A 20,688-nucleotide genomic window follows, 5' to 3' on the forward strand; every position below is an offset into this window, starting at 1 on the left:
TTTTCTGAGCAATAATGTATATGTGTAAGAAATTAAAATATTAACATCAAATAAAATGTGTATGGGTAACTGAACTTCAGAGAACAGAGGAAAAAGTCATTCTTCTCCTATACTGCAAAATGGGGATGACAATAGAACCCACCTCTCTGAATGCAGTGAGAATCAAACAAGACAATGCTTGTGTGGCACTTATGGACAAAAAGCAGGTATGTACAAGTCAGCAACCAAAAGTAACCTCACAGGGTAATCCGATCATAAATTCTTAGCTGGGAAGATCATGGTGAGTGGTCACTCCCCAGGCCTATAACTTCTTCTGTGAAAGGTTTATCTTTGCCTTAAGCAAGCCCTGTCCATTGTTCTTGTGCATCAGGTGCACCTGTGAAAGGCCAGGGTCATCCTCCTTTTCAGACCCCTCAGAGGTTAACCCCCTTCAAGGGGGCACGTAACCATGTTAACTGTCCTGTACCTTACTTTCTCCTACCTTTGTGTGGTCATCCTTACTGTTCTCTCCTTAATTCCAACGGTATAAAAGAAACTGCAAACCATCACTCTACGGAGCATTTGAGAGCTGCTTCCTAGGACTGTGGTGAGTTTGGCTCAAATAAATTCATAAAAATTCTCTTCAGGATTGGATGTTCTTATGTCAACACACTTAGCACATGACCAGTTCTTAGCCAGTGTTTAATAAATGAAAATTTGTCAGATAGTTACCAATACTAGTCCTATCCACCCCCACCCTCAGCACCAGCACAATCTCTTTAAGGTCCCAGGACAATTTAGAGATAGCAAAACACCTGAGTCAATCCCCACTCTAGGTCCATCTCAGGAAGGGGAAGTTCTAAAACCCAAATCTTGCAATCTTTTCTTCAAGCCCACTTTCTATCAGCTAATGAGCCACTTCCATTTATCAGGGAGCCAGAGGGAGCTGGCTTCCCTCTCCCTACCCTAACCCACTCTCTGGCACCTGGGGTCAATATACCAATATCACCATACCATCTGAGGGGATTCATAAGCAGTCTTGTGCTTTGAAGTCTCTCAGTTTACCTACAATTTTATAGTTTAAGAGGGAAAAAGGCCACAAATCATTATCGGCAAGAAACATAGGGAAAATAGCAGAGGTCCAGTATTCTAAAGTAATTAGTTGAGACAACAGAAGGAATGAAAGGAAAGACATAATGCAAATGGAAGCCATTCCACCCTTGAGAAGATAGTGTCCTCTCTGAACACCAAGGAAGGCATTTAAAGCAAGCTGGTTTACTCTAATCCTATGTGAATATTGAATTTCCTCATGATTAATATTAGGCCTGCATAGCATCAGGCCTCTGAAACATTCATGCTTTCATATTCCTTAATGATTATGTTAGCATTAACCATATTCAATTTTAAATATTTCACAATATGGGCAGGAGTCTGTACAACAATAAATCTTATCTTTCTCCAAAATAACTCAAAACTGATTTGAGCCCACTTACACCTATCTACTTTATTTTTGCAAGTTTCCTCTTTATAAAAGCATTTTGAAGTCTACTGAATGAGGGGGATGGGGAGGTATGAGTGGTCTTGGACAGAAAGTCAATCTTCGGGGAAGCAAGTAATGTCTGATTTCAGTTACTTTAGGACACAAGCCATGGCTAAATGGAGAAATGTCCCTTTTATATTTGTACACCTATTTATGGGACCAGGACTCCCTCCTTGAGAAACCAGGAGAAATGGAGATCAGAATTTATCCCTTCCCCCATCATAAAGGAGTAAACACCTGAGATGGCAGAGTTTTGGTAGCTTGGGTGCCTGGGGCTTTATTATTTGTGGGAGAGTGACAGATTTTTGAGGAAACAATGTTTGGGAATGCTGGCAGGCTTCAGAGTGGGGAGGAAAACAAGGAAAGGATTAGGGGGCAGCTTCTGTGCCCTGGTGTTCTATCCACCCATTGTCAACAACCCTCCTTGATGACACATTGCTATTTGTCTGGTGTAGAATAGCCTTCAAGTGACCTCAGTTGTCCCAGTACAGAGGTTGGAGCAGCCCTTCAAGGGACAACAGTTCTAAGGGAGCTCCTGCCTCACCTGAGTGGAGCAACTACTCAGTCTCCCATTCAGGACCACCACTGTCCTCCCCAGATATCAGGAATCCAAGAAGGTTTGTCTCTTTTATCCACCCCAGAGATACACCCAAAATTTGTTCATCTCCTTTGTGCTCTTAAATACTCCACATCACAGAGGGGCAAAAGGAGCCTTCCAACATGTTTGAAATGCCCTATACAGTAGTCCCCCCTTATCTGTGGATTTCCTTTCTGTGGTTTTAGTTACTTGCAGTCAACTGTGGTCTGAAAATATTAAATGGAAATTTCCAGAAGTAAGTTTTAAACTGCACATCTTCCTGAGCAGTGGGATGAAAACTAGCCTCATCTCATTCCCTCCTGCCCTGGATGTGAATCATCCCTCTGTCCAGTGTTTCCAAGCTAAAGATGCTTCCCATTCTAGCCTTCTAGGTTATCATTATTACATAAAATAAGACCTAGGTTATCATTTTACATAATAATGCTACATTCATTTCACTTTTACTATAGTATATTATTATAATTGTTCTATTTTATTATTAGTTGTTCTTAATCTCTTACTGTGCCTAATTTATATATTAAACTTTATCACAGGTATGTATGTATAGGAAAATCACAGTGCATATAGGGTTCCATACTAGCCACAGTTTCAGGCATCCACTGAGGGTCTTGGAATGTATCCTCTGCAGATAAGGGTTGTAGTTATATGGGGTCTGTATATATCTTTAAAATTCATCAGGTCTGATACTCAAGACTTACACACTTTACCCTTCATATGCTGCATGTCAATAACATTTTTCAAGAAGTGACTTGAGAGACTTTATCAGCCAAATTGATTAATTAAAACACAACAATAGATTGAGTACAGACCTTCTCAGGCACCTGCATGGACCACAGACCCTCAGCTCCACACCCACCTGCTCACTCCTTCAGCTGCTATGGCTGCTGAATAAGTAACAGTCTTTCCAAGGACTCCTGTGCCTGCCAGCTCTGACAATAACCAATCATGATTACAAACAGCTTTACATGGGAGAAATATCTTTGGTCTTCATTAAGGTTTATTTGTGACTGTTCCAGTGGTGGTTTCCGAGAGAAGGAAGAGAATGCCGGTGGTAATTAGGCCCTCCTAATTGCAGTACTCACTGATTGCCTGTATTAAAAACATTGGAGGAAGAATAGCAATTAGAGCCTTGGGAAATATTTAAAAACAAAGTGAAAAGAGGCCTCAAAGTGCAAGGACACAAAAAGGCAGCCAGGAACCCCTGCCTAGCCGGAGTGGACCCTGAGCAACCCTGGATGTCTGAGCTGCTCATCCCCAAGGACAGTGGCCATGATGGTCTAAAAAAGAAGAGGCAAGTTTCCTCCCTGTCCCCCTCAAGCTATGGTTGTGAAACAGCTCATGGAGAGATAATTCTGTGAAAAGGTAATAATAATGGCAAGCACATAATAGTGGTATCTATCTATCTATCTATATATATAGATAGATAGATAGATAGATACTGCATGTGAATAAAAATGTTATTGCTATTGATATACAACATATGAATGGTAAAGTATACAAGTTTTGAGTATAAAGTGATATTACATATATACACACATATACACACTGGCCTGCTAAATTCATATGACAACTATAGCACTGTTGCCTTTTAAAGATGAAAGAGATGAGGTCTTCCTCAAGGTCTCACACACATAGCAGGTGGCAGACCACAGCTTAAAACCAGGTCTGCCTGAATTCAAAGTGCATGGCTATAAACAATGCATTATTTTTGTATTCTTTAGCCCCAAAGCTCAGGATTCCTCTAGTCACAGGCATCCCAGCAAGGCCAAGCTTGCTTATGGGTCCACACTATCCCCTCCTTTGAGAGCCTACTTCCAGTTGCTGAACTAGATAATCAGGCCTCTTGCTCACTCTCAGGCCTCCCCAGCCCTGGCTCAGGACCTGGGAAGAATCTCTCAGCCCCTCCCTGCAAGCTCCCTGAGAATGACCTCTTTGAATTTCTCCACTTTCCTTCCCAGCTGAGATCAGGGGGTCCAGGGTCCATACATCCCTGCAATTCTACGTTGAAGAATCCTAGTCAGATTCATTGTTCATCTCCAAATGTCCTCAACTGCCAACCGAACTTACCCTTTCCTGTGGCCCATTGGCCCCCACTACCCCTAAAGTGGAATGTAAACAACATGAGGGAGGAGCTTTGGGACTGTTTTAGTTCCTACCGTCACCTTGCACTTACAAGAGTGACTAGCACATAGTATGTGGTCAATAAATAAATCATAAATAATGTGGTAATAATTTATTTCCAAATGAAAATAAGCTTTCTGTTTTCCAACCAGAAATACATCCTCTACATTCCTAGGTATCTCTTGGTACATGATGCTTTCTTACTTATCAGAAATGCATTCTCCATGTTTTTTTTTATTAATCACTTTCTGTAGAATTATATCTTCATGCCTTCCAATCTGACCCAGACAGGTCCATATGGCCACTCTTACAATACAAGACACATTTGGAGTTCTAAAGCCAGACTTCTAAGATGACCTCTATGTCACTGGTCCAGTGTCACTCTAGATAAAGGTGTTCTTAAATTCACCTGCATGGTCCTTCAAAGAGAAGGCATTTTCACTGCACAGTATACTACATCCGTTAGGAAACAAGATCAAAACTTCATTTCCACCTCCTAATTGGTACTGGAACCCCAAAAGAAATACTAGTACATTAAGTACAGAACGCTAATGGCTTAGACATCTCCTAGTGACAGTGAGGACAGGCATGATTAAGAGTTTTTATTAATACACATTAAAGGAAAGACTCTGTGGCAAGTTTGTGGATTGCTTGGAAAAGAGAGACTATGCACATAAGTGCTGAGGGCGTAGGATGAGGTGCAAAGTGGAGGAAGCTCCAGGTAAATGAGGAAACAGACCCAGGGGAGAGAGGGCAGCTGCTGATGTACATGTAGCATAAATCACATTGCTAAGAAATGTTTTAGGATCTGACATATTTTGTTGATTTAAAACAAATGCAACCTTTATTGATCAATATGAACCAAGTCCCATACTAAGAACTTTATGTGCCTCATTGCACTTATCCTCATGGCAAACCACAAGGTGAGAATTATTATCATAACCATTTTATGAATAAGCAAAGTGAAGCCCAAAGAGGTAGAGTAACTTATACAGTATCCCCTATCTAGTCTACTTCTACAGCTCATACTCCTGAATGCTAGAGTATGGCAGTCAGGAGTGGGAGTTTAGGAGCTTCAGAGTGTCTAGAAGTTTCTCTACCACTCAGCAGTCCCTTGATTTATTCTGAAAATAGCTTCCTGGGTGCCAACAATGAACCAACACCATGTTCTGTACTCAATATATAAGTAACATGTTAGAAAGTTCCCTTGGAGATGGGCCCACATTACAAACTGGGTGTAAGTGCTCATATTATATTACCCCAAACCCAGGAGACAAATCCATAGCAGCATGGGAAAAACAAGAAAGTGTCATCAGCTGTTCAAAAATTTTAAGTTAGAGCTGACAGTGCAAAAGCAAACAGCATATGAACTACAGATTAAAAACAAACAAATGAAGAGCCATCACCTCAAAGCCTTCAGGAGAATCTCCAGAGAAGGAAAGAATGTGGGGAAAGGGGCTCAAAGCTCAAAGTCAACAGATACAGGAAGGAAGAGGGTGGGGCATAGGAGTACTTGTCAAGGTGATTAACTGGGGGTATAGAACAACTGTGCCAGCCTTGTGGTAAACAATGAGAAGCTGACTGGGTGAGAACACTGAGAAGGGAGATGAATTTAAGAAGTGACCAGAGGGGAGAAGGGAGGGAATTTCAGGGGAAAAGGGGTTAGGGTTTGCAGGAACAAGTATAAAGGACACATGGACAATAATAGGGTGTGTAGGGTGGAAACGGGAGGGAGGTGGGGAGTGCTGGGGGGTGGGCTGGGATGGGGGTAAAAGGCAGAAAACTGTACTTGAATAACAATGAAAATGTTTTAAAAATTAAAAAAAGAAGTCTCACACTCAGCTATATGGTAAAAATTGTTAACATCAAGAAGAAAGAGAAAAATTTTAAAATAGAAGAAAAAAGCTACTTAATACCACTGCCCCTTATTTTCCTCCCTCCTGTTTTTATTTTTACTGAAAGAAACTTTAGATTTTGAATATATGTGAGTAGAGGACAAAGAGTACAATTATAATTCATATGGTAACTCAAAAATCTAGGAGGGACTCATTGACATGGCAAGATCTCCACGGAGGGATTAGATTGAGGACTCTTCCCTTCCTCCACACCAGGGGAGAAAACCTTAAGAATGAGTGGAGCTACAGCTCAGTTTCAGGGTGGATGGGCAGAGAATGGAGGAGAGCATGTCCTGGAAGCCTCTGTCCCTGGCTTATAATCTCAACACAACCATACTCACACAGACTGGGGAAAAACATAGCACATAGTATCCAAAATGTGTAAAGAACCCTATACACTGTCAAGAAAAATCAAACAACTCAATTTTTAAATGAGTGAAGGTCATGAACAAAGTTTACAAAGGAAGATATAGAGATGACCAATAAACACATGGAATGTTTTCATCACCATTAGTCATCACGTCAATGGCAAATAAGACCACAATGACATATCATTTTAAAATTAATTCTAATAGGTCAAAATAAAAAAGACTGGCAACCCTAGATGTGAACAAGGATGTGTAGAAACTGGAACACTTGTCCATTGCTGGTGGGGTCATAAAATGGTGCAGCCACTCTGGAAAATGGTCTAGCAGTTTCTCAACGTTAGCTCAAAAAGTTACCATTTGAGTTACCGTATGATTTACAGTTCCACTCTTAGAGATTTACCCAAAAGAATTGGAAATATGTTCACACAAAAACTTGTACACAAATGTGCATAGTACCATTATTCATAATAGCCCCAAATTGGAAACAACACAAATGTTTACCAGCTGATGAATGGAAAAACCAAATTCATAACCATACAAGGGAATAGTATTCAGCCATAAAAAGGGAATGCAGGACTGACATATGCTACAATATAAATGAACCTTGAGAGCATCATGTTAGTGAAAGAAGCCAGACTCAGAGAACACATTGTATGATTCCATTTATATGAAATGTCCAGAATAGGCAAGTCCTATTGAGACAGTAGAGAAGGTAGATTAGTGGGTTGCCAGGAATAGTGAGGAGGAGGGAAATGGGGAACAATTGTTAATGCAAAGGGGGTTCTTTTGGGAGTGATGAAAATCTTCTAAAATTAGATACTAGTGATGGTTGTACAACTCTGAATATACTAAAAATTGTTGAATTTTATATTTTAAAATGGTGAATTTTATGGTATATGAATAAAGCTGTTATGTAAAAATTCATCTTTGACAGAAGATGAGAGAATGTGGATGGGAAAGTGAGCACTGAGAGCTCAAAGGGAGTAATGGGGTTTGAAATTGTTGTCAGTAGCCCTGGCTGGCGTAGCTCAGTGGATTGAGTGCGGGCTGGGAACCAAAGTGTCCCAGATTTGATTCCCAGCCAGGGTACATGCCTGGGTTGCAGGCCATAACCCCCAGCAACCGCACATTGATGTTTTTCTCTCTCTCTCTATCTCCCTCCCTTCCCTCCCTAAAAATAAATAAATAAAATCTTAAAAAAGAAATTGTTGTCTGTAGGTATGTTGTAGGATTGCTGAGCAGAGATGAGGTCCTGTTTGAGATGCAGTACCACAAAATTACTGTGGAACCCACCTGCATGGTTGGCAGCATTTCACACCTGTAATTTCTAGTTTATAAGCCATAAGCTCAGAGGCCCCAGGCACTAGCAGAAGACCTCCACAGTGGGCACCATGCCTAGCAGCATTCAACAGAAAGGTCTGGGGAACACCTGCTGCTCCTTCCTGCCCACATCTAAAACACCCAGCTTTCACACCCAACAAGAAGAAAGCTGAGGACTTGACTCCCTATTTCACAAGTAGAATTTCTGGAACAAAAATATCTACTAAACCTGCTGTCTAAGTGTCAGGCAGGGGAAGAAATAAATAGAAAAAAGAAAAGGAAGGCATTTTCCCAGTAGTTAAATCCGAATTATTCACAACCTGTTAGACACTTTTTATTCCTTCTGATGTAGAAGAATACATTTTCATTTCTCCCCTCAGTCTTAAATACCAGTGCAGTAGAGTTGAACTTTTGGTTGAGAGCATTCACTGATGCATGCTCACCCTCACCTGTGTCATGAAGAGACCCTCCGTCTCACTCAGCCACAACCTGGTTTCTACAGCCAGAAGTTATGGGGCTTCTCTTCCTGGCTCTGGAAACCTGGGTTAGGATGCCTGGAGTGGGGCTGGGACCCCTCACTCCTCAGGGAAGATCTCCACAGTTGAGATCCCTCTCAATTTTAAATGGCCACATATGGGTGTGGGACCAGTCTCTTCCACATCTCCACCCCTCCTACCTGTCTCAATATGGCTTTTTTAAATCCCTATTTTTTAAACCCCTGAATTCCATTCAGTTCAATTTCAGGAATTTCTGAATGATGGTTGATTTGTAACTTAGTTGCAATTTTGATGTGGTTGTGAGAGGAATCATATGCTGCATTTACCTATGACACCAACTTGACCGGAAGTCAAGATATTTTAATTTAGAAAATTGTAAGGAGAGTTCTGGTTTTCTTGGCCAGGTCTTGATGCCCTATAGCCAAAGGAGGAGGGCATGTTGTGATTACCAACCCCCACTAAACCATGTTGGAAGGGAGCAGGAGGAGGCCCCCTAAAGAAGGAAGGTAATCTTCCCAGTGAGAGAGGAGTTCAGGGCAAGCAAAGCTACAGATGGGCATGTCACAGTAGCCAGATTCCCACAGGTTGGTGGGAAGAACTTAGGACCTGGCACCAGAACTCCTGAGTTTGAATGCAGGTATATCACATACAAACCATATAATCTTGGGCTCAGTTTTCTTGTCTGTTATATAGACATAATACTTACCTTACATAGGTAGGTATCCAAAGAAGCTGAGAAAAACTCACTTGATGTGAAGAGCTGCAAATTATGGTGGCTGATTTTGGAATCTGCCACAGTTACAAATAGCTAGAATGTGTCAGGTTGGAGGTAGGGAAACTGCGTAGGAAGAGGAAAACAGAATACCCATGGGAGTTAAGACTAAGACTAGGAGTGGAACAAGATGGTCAGCAACATCTGGAGTAATTACCCTTAAGCTAAGGATAGGAAAGTGAATCGGGATTGACCAGGTTAGTGAAGGGGTGCGGGGGGGCATTCTAAGCAGAGATAATTACATGCAAAGAAATAAAAAGTGGGGAAAATGCAGTGTATCAAGACTGCTAAAAGTAGTTCAATGTGGTTACAGCATGAAATTCAAAGAGAGCCAGGATGACAACAGCTGGACTCAGAGAAAAGCTGGGACCCTGGAAACCACTCTTCCAAGCCATGCTAAAGAGTTAGGGCTTTATCCAAAGCAATGGGAAGGTGCAGGCAGTTTTGAACAGGGAAGGAGCATGCTCAAAGTTATAATTTATGCAAATGAGATACCACTGCATATCTATTGTAACACTTAAAATTAAAATCACAGATAATTGTACATGTTGGCAAGGATATGGAGCAACTGGAATTCTCATACATTGCTGGTAGAAATGCAAAATGGTAGAGCCACTTTGGAAAATAAATGTGGCAGGTTCTTATAAAGTTAAGTGTACACTTACCACAGACCCAGAAATCCTGCTCCTATATATTTACCCAAGAGAATGAAAACATACATTTACTTACAAACCTGTACATTAGTGTTTATAGCAGATCTGTTTGTGATAACCCAAACTGGCAATAATCCAAATGTCCTTCAACTGGTGAATGGCTAAACCAACTGTGATAAATCCATCCACACTATAGAATACTAATCAGCAATAAAAATTAATAAAATACTGATACACACAATAAATGTCAAATGCAGTATGCTCAATGCAATAAGCTAGACTCAAAAGTCTGCATACTGTATGGTTCCATTTATATGGCAATCTGGAAAAGACAAACCAATGGGGATAGAAAACATATCAATAATTTCTAGGGGTTAAATGTGGCAGCATGATGGAATTTCAGGGACAATGGAACTGTTCTATATTCTAATTTTGGGGATGGTTTCATGAATACATGCACTTGTCAAAACTCTTAGACCTTAGAGAAAATGCTGCTGTATGTAATTTTTTAAAGTAAAATAGTAGTGATTGCATATTGGACTGGTCACTCCAGCTTCAGGGAATGGACTGGAGAGGGACATGGCTAGACTCGAAGCCATCTGGGAGACTGCAGCAGGCATCCAAGCTCATGATGGTGGCCCAAGATTGGATAGTGGCAATGGGAATGAAGAGAGGCAGACCTATCTGAGCAATATTTAGGAGAGGAATTCAGTAGAACCTCATGAATGAATGAGGAGAGTTTGGATTACAGTGACAGAAAGCCCAGGAAACAGAAGATTTGAGGATAGGTGAGTATCACTGGGTGATTGACTATGGGACCCAGGTAAGAAGGGAAGTCCCTTGAAAAGGACTAAATGATGAGAAGGGCAAACAGGTCAAACAGCAAGTGTATTGGGATTGACTGAGTAGAAGAGTTGACAGGATGGGGGATGGCATCTAAATATGTCATTGGAGTTTGAGTTTTCAGATCTAGAATAAAGATCTGAAAGAGAGAAAGAGAGGAGGCAAGAGAGAAGGGTGACTGGAGTTTTCCCAATACTGTGGTGAACTTTGGTTCATGGTGCCTTCTTTGACTAGGCTGGTGATTTTCAATCCTAGCTACCCATTAAAAGTATATGGAGAGCTTTTTAAAAAGATAAGATACAAGTGTCCTTCTCCAGATCAATTAACAAAGAATCTCTGGTGGTAAGACCCAGGCATCTGTATATTTTTAAAGATCCCCAGGTAATTCTAATATGCAGGTGATAAGTAAGATTGACATAGTAAGATTCTTAAAGGTAGGAGAGATTTTTGGCTCATCTTTGCAATCCTCTCTTCCTAGGTGTTCAGTACCTAGTTCAATGGTTCTCAACTTTGACTACACCACCTATGAGGCTTTTTGAAATCCCATGCCCAGCTGTACCCTGACCAATACGCACAGTATCTCTGTGGATGGGACCCAGGCAGCAATAATTTTTAAAGCTTCCTAGATTATTTCAGTGTGCCGCCAAAGTTGAGAATCACTGAAATAGCTCAGGACTATCCACATTGGTTCACAACCCTGGCTGCATATTAGAATAACCTGAGGAGCTTTAAAAATGCATAGCTGCCTGGGCCTGGCCTGCAGAGATTCTCTGTTAATTGATCTGGAGAAGGACCCTTGTATCTTATCTTTTCCAAAAGCTCTCCAGATACTTTTAATGGGTAGCTAGGGTTGAGAATCACCAGCCTAGCACATAGAAAGCATCTCAACAAGTGCTTATGGCTTCAATTAGTATTTCTATCCCTGCCCTCTATTCTGGGCCATAGACCCAGAATTAATCTGATGCACATGGCCTCCTATGCATGTTGCAGGTGTGTCAAACTCAGTATGTTCAAGACTAAACTCAATCTCCAAACAATCTTTGCAGGTCAGTGAGGAAGCTGGCATTTTGCTGGGAGCTGGACCCAGGTTTGGGGACTGAATGTTATCGTGTGACCATATACAAAGTATAAAACATAACTGACAAGAGTTTGGGGATGGTGCAGGCTCATCACTCGAGGTTCAAGGAACTGAAGAATGAAATCCAGTTAGGGTCAGAAATTGTTGGGTTGACTGGCAAAGAAGCAGGAAAATGGGTACTAGTAGAAGGACTTTCAGCCTGGTCACATCATTGGCACATAGTAAATGCTCCATAAACACTTGTTGAAAAAGATGAATCAACTGGAGGAAGAGTCTGGAAGCATCAGCATGCAAATGATGACAGATTTTACATAAAAAGGTTAATGGCATTTGCTAACGCAAGGAGTTGTCCATTTTAACATGCAGAAAAATCTTCAGGGGATTCTTCTTCCATATGGACCTCCTCCTATTCCTAAGTCACTCTTGGGGCTATTGTATTTGCTATTCCCTTTGCCTGGACTACCCCTCCTCACCCTCAGATATTCACATGGCTACTAGCCTTCTTCGGGTCTTTACTCAAATGCCACCTTCATACTGCCTACTCCCCTTTCTGGCATTATTTTTCTTTAGCATTTATAAGTAGCTAGTGTACTATATATTTTACTTAATTATCTAATTATTCGGTATTTCTCCATTAGCTATAACCACCCTACACAGGGATTTGGGCTATTTTGTTCTCTGGCATTTCCAGAACCTAGAACAGTGCCTGGCAAGCAGCAGGAACCCAATAGATGAATGAATGAAAGAAGAGGTTAAAATTGCACTCTATCCCCAGATTATAACCCAGCAGGCCTGGGTAGGAGCGAGGAATGTACATGTATACCAGGTGGTTCTAAAGGAAATCATTAGAAGCCACACATGAAGAAACATTTCCTATAGAAAAAAATGTTGGTTTTGACTGGATACAACTGTCTTGACATCTGGGTAGATAGCAGGCAGCTGAGGACTCAGGATCCTGGCCATCTTCACTTGTTTCTTTCCTGTGCTGAGACACATCTCACATCTGGTGATTTGGCAGAGAGAAGAGAGAGTATGCAGCAGGCAGGGATGTGGGTGGCCAGCTCCTTGGAAGATACATCCCTGTGAGAGCCCAACTGCACTTCTGGGCAAAGTCCCAGGTGGAAGAAGCCCAGTTCCTACATGGGACAGGGCCTTCAAGAAGTGGGAACCTGAGCTTGGCAGGGACTGAGCTGATACTGCACAACACTCATTTTCACCAAAGTGCTGCTCAGAAGGCCAGGGTCAGGAGTGCCGGAAAATGTTTAATAATCTGCTCTAAGAGGAAAAATGCATGTATGTATATATAAACCTAAGTTTATTATAGATTTTACTGATATAAAAATGTGTCTTACACTATGTGCAAATAATAATAAAATATAAAATACTCTTCATTATAAATTAAACATAGTCAATTAATTCTTTTTAAAATTTTTATTGTGGTTAAAAACATTATGAGATGTATTCTCTTAACAGATTTTTTAAAGTATGCAATACAGCACTGCTATCTAGGAGCACAATGTTCCACAGCAGATCTCTAGAACTTACCTTGCATAACTGAAACTTGATGTCTATTGATTAAGAACTCCCCATATCCCCTTCCCCTAGTCCCTGGCAACCGCAGTTCTATTCTTTGTCCCCATGATTTTAACCATTTTGAATATTTCATGTAAGTGGAATCATGCAGTATTTGTCCTGTGACTGGCTTAATTTGCTTATCATAATGCCCTCCAGCTTCATCCATGTTGTCTTGTATATCCAAACTTATTTCCCTTTATGGTTGAATAATATTCCATTGTGTTACATACCACCTGTTCTTTATCCAATCATCCACTGATGGGCACTTAGGTTGTTTCCACACCTTGGCTTTTGTGACTAGTACTTCAGTGAACATGAGAATGTAGATATATCTTCAAGATCCTGATTTCAATTCTTTGGGATAAATACCAGAAATAGGATTGCTGAATCATGTGGTAACTCTATTTTTTAATTTATGGAAGAAAGGCCATACTGTTTTCCATAGAAGCAGAATGATTTATATTCCCACCAACAGGGTACAAGGGTTGCAGTTTCTCCACATCCTTGCCAATGCTTACTGTCATTTGATTTTTTCCGCCTCATCAGTAATCACTTTATTTTTAAAAATTTATTTAGTGAATTTATTGGGTGACATTGGTTAATAAAATTATATAGATATCAGGTATACAATTCTATAATGCATCATTTTTATATTGTATTGTGTGTTCACCACCTCATGTCAAGTCTCCTATCATCATATATCCTCCCTTTAACCTCTTCTACCTCCCCGCTTCCCTCTTTCCCTCTGGTAAGCACTATACTGTTGTCTTTGTCTATGAGTTTTTTTATTAATTCCTTCATCTTTTTAAACTAGCCTCCAAACTTTTTCCTCACTGACAACTGTCAGCCTATTCTCTATATCTAAGAATCTGTTTCTACTTTTTTGTTAAGTTTATCTTGTTCATTACATTCCACATGTAAGTGAAATCATATGATACTTGTCTTTCTCTGACTGGCTTATCCCTCTTAGCATAATACTCTACAGTTCCATCCACGCTGTCACAAAGGGTAAGATTCCCTTCTTTTTTTCTCTCCCATGTAGTATTCCACTGTGTAAATGTACCACAGCTTTTTTATCTACTCATCTACTGATGGGTACTTGGGCTGCTTCCAAATCTTTGCTACTATAAATAACACTGCAATGAACATAGAGGTACATATATTCTTTCAAAAAAATGTTTCAGGTTTCCTTGGATAAATTCCCAGAAGTGGAATCATTGTGTCACAAGGCAGTTTCATTTTTAATTCTGTGAGATATGCAGCCACTATGAAAAACTCCATACTGTTTTCCACAGTGGCTGCACCAGTCTGCATTTCCACTAACATGTGTGAGAGTTCCCTTTTCTCCACATCATCACCAGTACTTGTTGTTTGTTGACTTACTGGTGATAGCCATTCTGACAGGTATCAGGTGATATCTCATTGTGGTTTTACTTTGCATTTTCTGATAATTAGTGATGTTGAGCATCTTTTCATATGTCTATTGGCCATCGGTATGTCCTATTTGGAGAAGTGTCTATTCAATTCCTTTGCCCATTTTAAAAATATATTTTATTGATTATGCTATTACAGTTGTCCCAATTTTTCCCCCTTTTTGCCCTGTACCCCTGTTACCTCCAGCAATCCCTCCACTTAGTTCATGTCCAAGGGTCATGCGTATGAGTTCTTTGGCTACTCCATTTCCTATACTGTTCTTAACATCCCCCTATCTATTTTGTACCTACCGATTTGTACTTTTTAATTGCTGCACCTTTTCCCCATTCTCCCTCTCCCCATTCCCAGCTGATAACCCTCCAAGTGATCTTCATATCTATGATTCTGTTCCTGTTTTACTTGTTTGCTTAGGTTGTTTTTTAGATTTGGTTGTTAATTGTGCATTTGTTGCCATTTGAATGTTCATAGTTTTGATCTTTTTGTTATATAGTTCTCTTCAAAATTTTATAAAATAATGGCTTGGTGATGATGAACTCCTTTAGTTTTACCTTGTCTGGGAGACACTTTATCTGCCCTTCAATTCTAAATGATAGCTTTGCTGTATAAAGTAATCTTGGTGGTAGGTCCTTGTTTTTCATTGTTTTGAATATTTCTTAGTGCTAGTCCCTTAAAGCCTGTGAGGTATCGTTTAAGAAATCAGCTGACAGTCTTATGGGAACTCCTTTGTAGGTAACTCTTTGCTTTCTCTTGCTGCTTTTAAGATTCTCTCTTTATCTTTAACTTTGGCATTTTAATTATATGTCTTGGTGTGGTCCTCTTTGGGTCTAACTTGTTTGGGACTGGGTACTTCCTGGACTTGTATGTCTGTTTCCTTCACCAAATTAGAGAAATTTTCTTTCATTATTTTTTTCAAATAAGTTTTCAATTTCTTGCTCTTCCTCTTCTCACTCTGGCACCTCTATGATTTGGATGTTGGTGCATTTGGAAATGTCCAAGAGGCTCCTTAGTTTATCTTCATTTTTTTAATTATTTTTTCTTTTTGCTGTTCTGATTGAATGCTTTTTTCTTCCTTATGATCCAAATTGTTGATTTAATTCTTGGCTTCATCCCCTTCACTGCTAGTTTCCTGTTGATTTTTCTTTGTTTAACTTAATGTGACCTTCATTTCTGCTCTTGCTTATTTTTTCTAATGCTGTTGCAGTACCCAATGAGTTCCTTGAGCATCCTGATAATAAGTGTTTTGAACTCTGCATAGCATGGTCTATTGTAGAAAAGCGCGCTTGTAATTTGTATGAGGAAGAACCTTAGGTAATCACTAGGGCAGGGCAGCCTGTGTCACCCATTCTACGGCTGTATGGGAGAGGGCTCAGAGAGGGCACAGTATCACTTCCTGGCCTCTGGAGAAGGCTGTCTCCCAGCACTTGCCCTGTTTCCAGTCACTTCACTTTCTCCCCATATGCCACTGGTGCCCTTCCAGCTGTTGTCTTGGTGCTGAATTCCAGAGGAAGTGGGTCTGGGTAAGTCCTCAAAGTGTGGGCCCTTTAAGAGGAGTCTTGAGAGAATTCTGCAGTTTCTTCTGCTGCCCCAACACCCACTAGTTTTTATAGCCAGAAATTATGGGGACTTATCATCCTGGTGCTGGAAACCTGGACTGGGTGGTCTGGTCTGGGGCTGGGATCCCTTGCTCCTGGGGTATTCCCTCTCAATTTTTATCCACCACATGTCAATGTGGGGCCCCTCTCCACACCTCTCTGAGCCTCTCCACCTATCCATGCCTCTCTGTGCAGTTCTGCATCTCTACTCCTCCAACCTGCCTCCATGAATGTAGCTTTTTTAAATCCTTGCTTGTTGGACTTCCATACAGCTCAATTTCTGACAAATCTGGGTGATATTTATTTTGTAGTCTAGTTTTAAATTTTGCTATAGTTGTGCAAGGAGGTGAAACATATTTACCTACACCTCCATCTTGACAGGAAGTCCCTTTGCCCATTTTTTAATTGGATTGCTTTTTTGGTGTTGACTTGTATAAGTATTTTGTAAATTTTGGATATTAACTTCTTATCAGGTGTATTACTAGTGAACATGTTCTTCTATTTTGTGGGTTGCCTTTTAATTTTGTTTATGGTTTCCTTTGCTGTGCAAAGGCTTTTTGTTTGAGGTAGTTTCATTTGTTCATTTTTCTCTTGCTCAAGGAGATATCAGAAAAAATATTTCTACAAGACATGTCCAAGATTTAACTGCCTATGTTTTCTTCTAGGATTTTTATGTTTTCAAGTTTAAAAATTAAGTCTTTAATCCATTTTGAGTTTATTCTTGTGTATTGTATAAGAAGATAGTCTCAGTTCATTTTTTTTGCACTTATCTGTCCAATTTTCCTAACGCCATTTATTGAATAGACTATCTTTACCCCATTGTATGTTCTTGCCTCTTTTATCAAATCTTAATTGATCATAAAAGTGTGGGTTCATTCTGGTCTCTCTATTCTGTTACATTGAGCCGTATGTCTGTTTTTACATCAATAGCATGCTGTTTTGATTACTATGGGCTTGTAGTATAGTTTTGATATCTGGTAGCATGATTCCTCCAACTTTGTTCTTCTTTCTCAAGATTGTTGTGGGTATTCAGGGTCTTTTGTGGTTCCATATAAATTTTTGGATTATTCTGGTTCTATGAAATGTGCCATTGGTGTCTTGATAGAACTTGCATTGAATCTATAGATTGCATTTGCCAGTATAGATATTTTAATGATGTTAATTCTTCCCATCCATGAACATGGTATATGCTCCCACTTAATTGTATCCTCTTCAATTTCCTTCTTCAGTGTCATAAATTTTCTGACTACAGGTCTTTTACATCCTTGGTTAAATTTACTCCCAGGTATTTTTGGATGCAACTGTAATTGGGATTGTTTTCTTAGTTTCCCTTTAATTATTAGAAAATAAAAATGCAACTGATTTCTGGGTATTTATTTTGTTTTCTGCCACTTTACTAAATTCATTTATCAGTTCTAGTAGGGTTTTTGTTGTAATCTTTTGCATTCTCCATATACAGTATTATGTTGTCTGCAAATAATGACAGTTTTACTCCTTCCTTTCCAATTTTGATTTTTTTTTATTTCTTGTCTAATTGCTCTGTGTAAGATGTTCAGTACTATGTTAAATAAGAGAGATGAAAGCAGACACCCCTATCTGGTTTCTGATCTTAAGGGAAACACTTTTAATTTTTGCCATTGAGTGATGTTGGCTGTAGCTTTGTCATATATGGCCTTTATTACATTGAGTTATATTACCTGTATTCCCACTTTGCTGAGAGTTTTTATCATAAATGAGTACTGGATTTTATCAGATGCTTTTTCTGCATCTATTGATATATTCATGTGGTTTATTTTTATTTTGTTTATGTGATGTATCATGTTTATTGATTTGTGAATATTGTACCAAACTTGCATCCCCTAAATAAATCCCACTTAATTATGGTATGTAATCTTTTTAATGTATTGCTCAATCTAATTTGCTAGTATTTTGTTGAGGATTTTAACATCTATGTTTATCAGGGATATTGGCCTATATATTATTTTTCTTTGTAGGGTCTTTATCTGGTTTTGGAATTAGGATAATGCTGGCCTTGTAAAATGAGCTTGGGAGTCTTCCCTCCTCTTGAAATTTTCGGAATAATTTGAGAAGGATAGGTGTTAGATATTCTAATTCTTACTGAGTCAGTTTTGGAAGATTGTACGTTTCTAGGAATTTATCCATTTCATCCTGATTGTCTAATTTATTGGCATATATTTGTTCATAATTTTATTTGTTTGTTTGTTTAACTTGTTGTTCAAGTACAGTTTTCTGTCTTTTACTCCCATTCCAGCCCTCCCCCCCAGTCCTCCCCACCTCCCTCCCATTTCCATCCCCCCTAGTTTTTGTCCATGTGTCCTTTATACTTGTTCCTGTAAACCCTTACCATTTTCCCCTGAAATTCCCTCCCCTCTCCCCTTTGGTCACTGTCAGCCTGTTCTCTATTTCAGTGTCTTTGTTTATATTTTGCTTGGTTGTTTGTTTTGTTGTTTAGGTTGCTGTTAAAAGTGAGATAATATGATATTTGTCTTTCACCGCCTGGCTTATATTTCACTTAGCATAATGCTTTCCAGTTGCTAATATTTTCTTAAAATCATTTGAATTTCTTTGATGTCAGTTGTTCCTTCTCCTTTTTCATATCTCATTTTGTTTGTTTGGGTCCTCTCTCTTTTTTTTATGAGTCTGGGTAAAGGTTTGTCAATCTTGTTTATCTTTTCAAAGAAGCAGCTCTTGGTTTCATTGTATTGTTTTCCTAGACTCTATTTTGTTTGTTTTTGCTGTAATCTTTATTATTTCCTTTCTTCTGCTTACTTTGGACTTTGTTGTTCTTTCTCTAGTTCAAAGTTAGATTGCTTATTTGACATTTTTCTTGTTTCTTGAGATAGGCCTGTAATGCTACATATTTCCCTCTTAGGACTACTTTTGCTGTTCTTATATATTTGGGGTTGTTGTGTGTTCTTTTTCATTTGTTTTCAAGGTATCTTTTAACTTCTTCCGTGATCTCATTGAAAACTCATTTATTGGTTAGTAACATGTTATTTAGGTTCCATGCCTTTGTGTATTTTTCAGTTTTTTCTTTTCTTTTCCTTATTTTAATTTTTTAATTTCTATTTCTTATTATTGTTCAAAGACAGTTGTCTCCATTTTCCCAGCACCATTTTCCCCCACCCTCAATCCTTCCCCATTTTGTCTTTCTCCATGGGGACTTTACACAGTTTTCTTGACCAACCTTTCCCTTCTTTCCTCTGTTATCCTCCTCCCACCTCCCTTCTGGTTACTGCCAGTTTGTTCTTTATTTCAATGTTTCTGGTTATATTTTGCTTGTTTGTTTGTTTTGATTGGGTTCCACTCATAGATGAGATCATATGGTATTTGTCTTTCACCATCTGGCTTACTTTACTTAACATAATGCTGTCCAGTTCTATCCATGCTGTCATGAAGAGTGGGAGCTCCTTCTTTCATTTTGCTGCATAGTTTTCCATGTGTAAATGTACCACAGTTTTTGGATCTGCTCAACCACTGATGGGCACCTAGCTTGATTCCAGCACTTGGCTACTATAAATTGTGCTACTATGAACATTGAGGTGCATAGGCTCTTTTGAATTAGTGTTTCAGGGTTCTTAAGGTAGTCCCAGAGGTGGGATCACTGGATCAAAAGGCACTGCCATCTTTAATTTTTTGAGGAAATTCCATACTGTTTTCCACAGTGGCTGCACCGGTCTGCATTCCCACCAACAATGTACTAGGGTTCCCTTTTCTCCACAACCTCGCCAGCACTTATTGTTTGTTGATGTGTTTATGATGGCCATTCTGACTGGTGTGAAGTGGTATCTCATTGTGGTTTTAATTTGCATCTCTCTGAAGGGTAGTGATGCTGAGCATCTTTTCACATGTGTCTGGGCCCTCTATATGTCCTACTTGGAGAAGTGTCTGTTCAGGTGATTTGCCCATTTTTTAATTGGATTGTTTGTCCTCCTGGAGTGGAGTTGTGTGAGTTCTTTATAAATTTTGAGGATTAAAACCTTGTCTGAAATATCATTGACTAAAGTATTTTCCCATACAGTTGGTTCCCTTTTCATTTTGCTGATGTTTTCTATAGCCATGCAGAAACATCTTATTTTGATGAAGTCCCAATTGTTTATTCTTTCCTTTATGTTCCTTGCTCTAGGGGACATATTGGTGAAAATATTGCTGTGTAGAATATCTGAGATTTTCCTTCCTATGTTCTCCTCTAGGACGTTTATGATATCACAACTTACATTTAAGTTGTATCCATTTTGAGTTTATTTTTGTGTAAGTTCATGGTCGAGTTTCATTTTTTTGCATGTAGCTGTCCAGATCTCCCAACAGCATTTGCTGAAGAGGCTATTTTTAGTTGATTTTATGCTTCTGCCCCTGTTGTCAAATATTAATAGACTATAGAGACTTGGGCTTATTACTGGAC

The sequence above is a fragment of the Phyllostomus hastatus genome, unplaced genomic scaffold, assembly GCF_019186645.2.
Source record: "Phyllostomus hastatus isolate PE091 unplaced genomic scaffold, TTU_PhHast_1.1 phas_contig_64, whole genome shotgun sequence".
Lineage (NCBI taxonomy): Eukaryota > Metazoa > Chordata > Mammalia > Chiroptera > Phyllostomidae > Phyllostomus > Phyllostomus hastatus.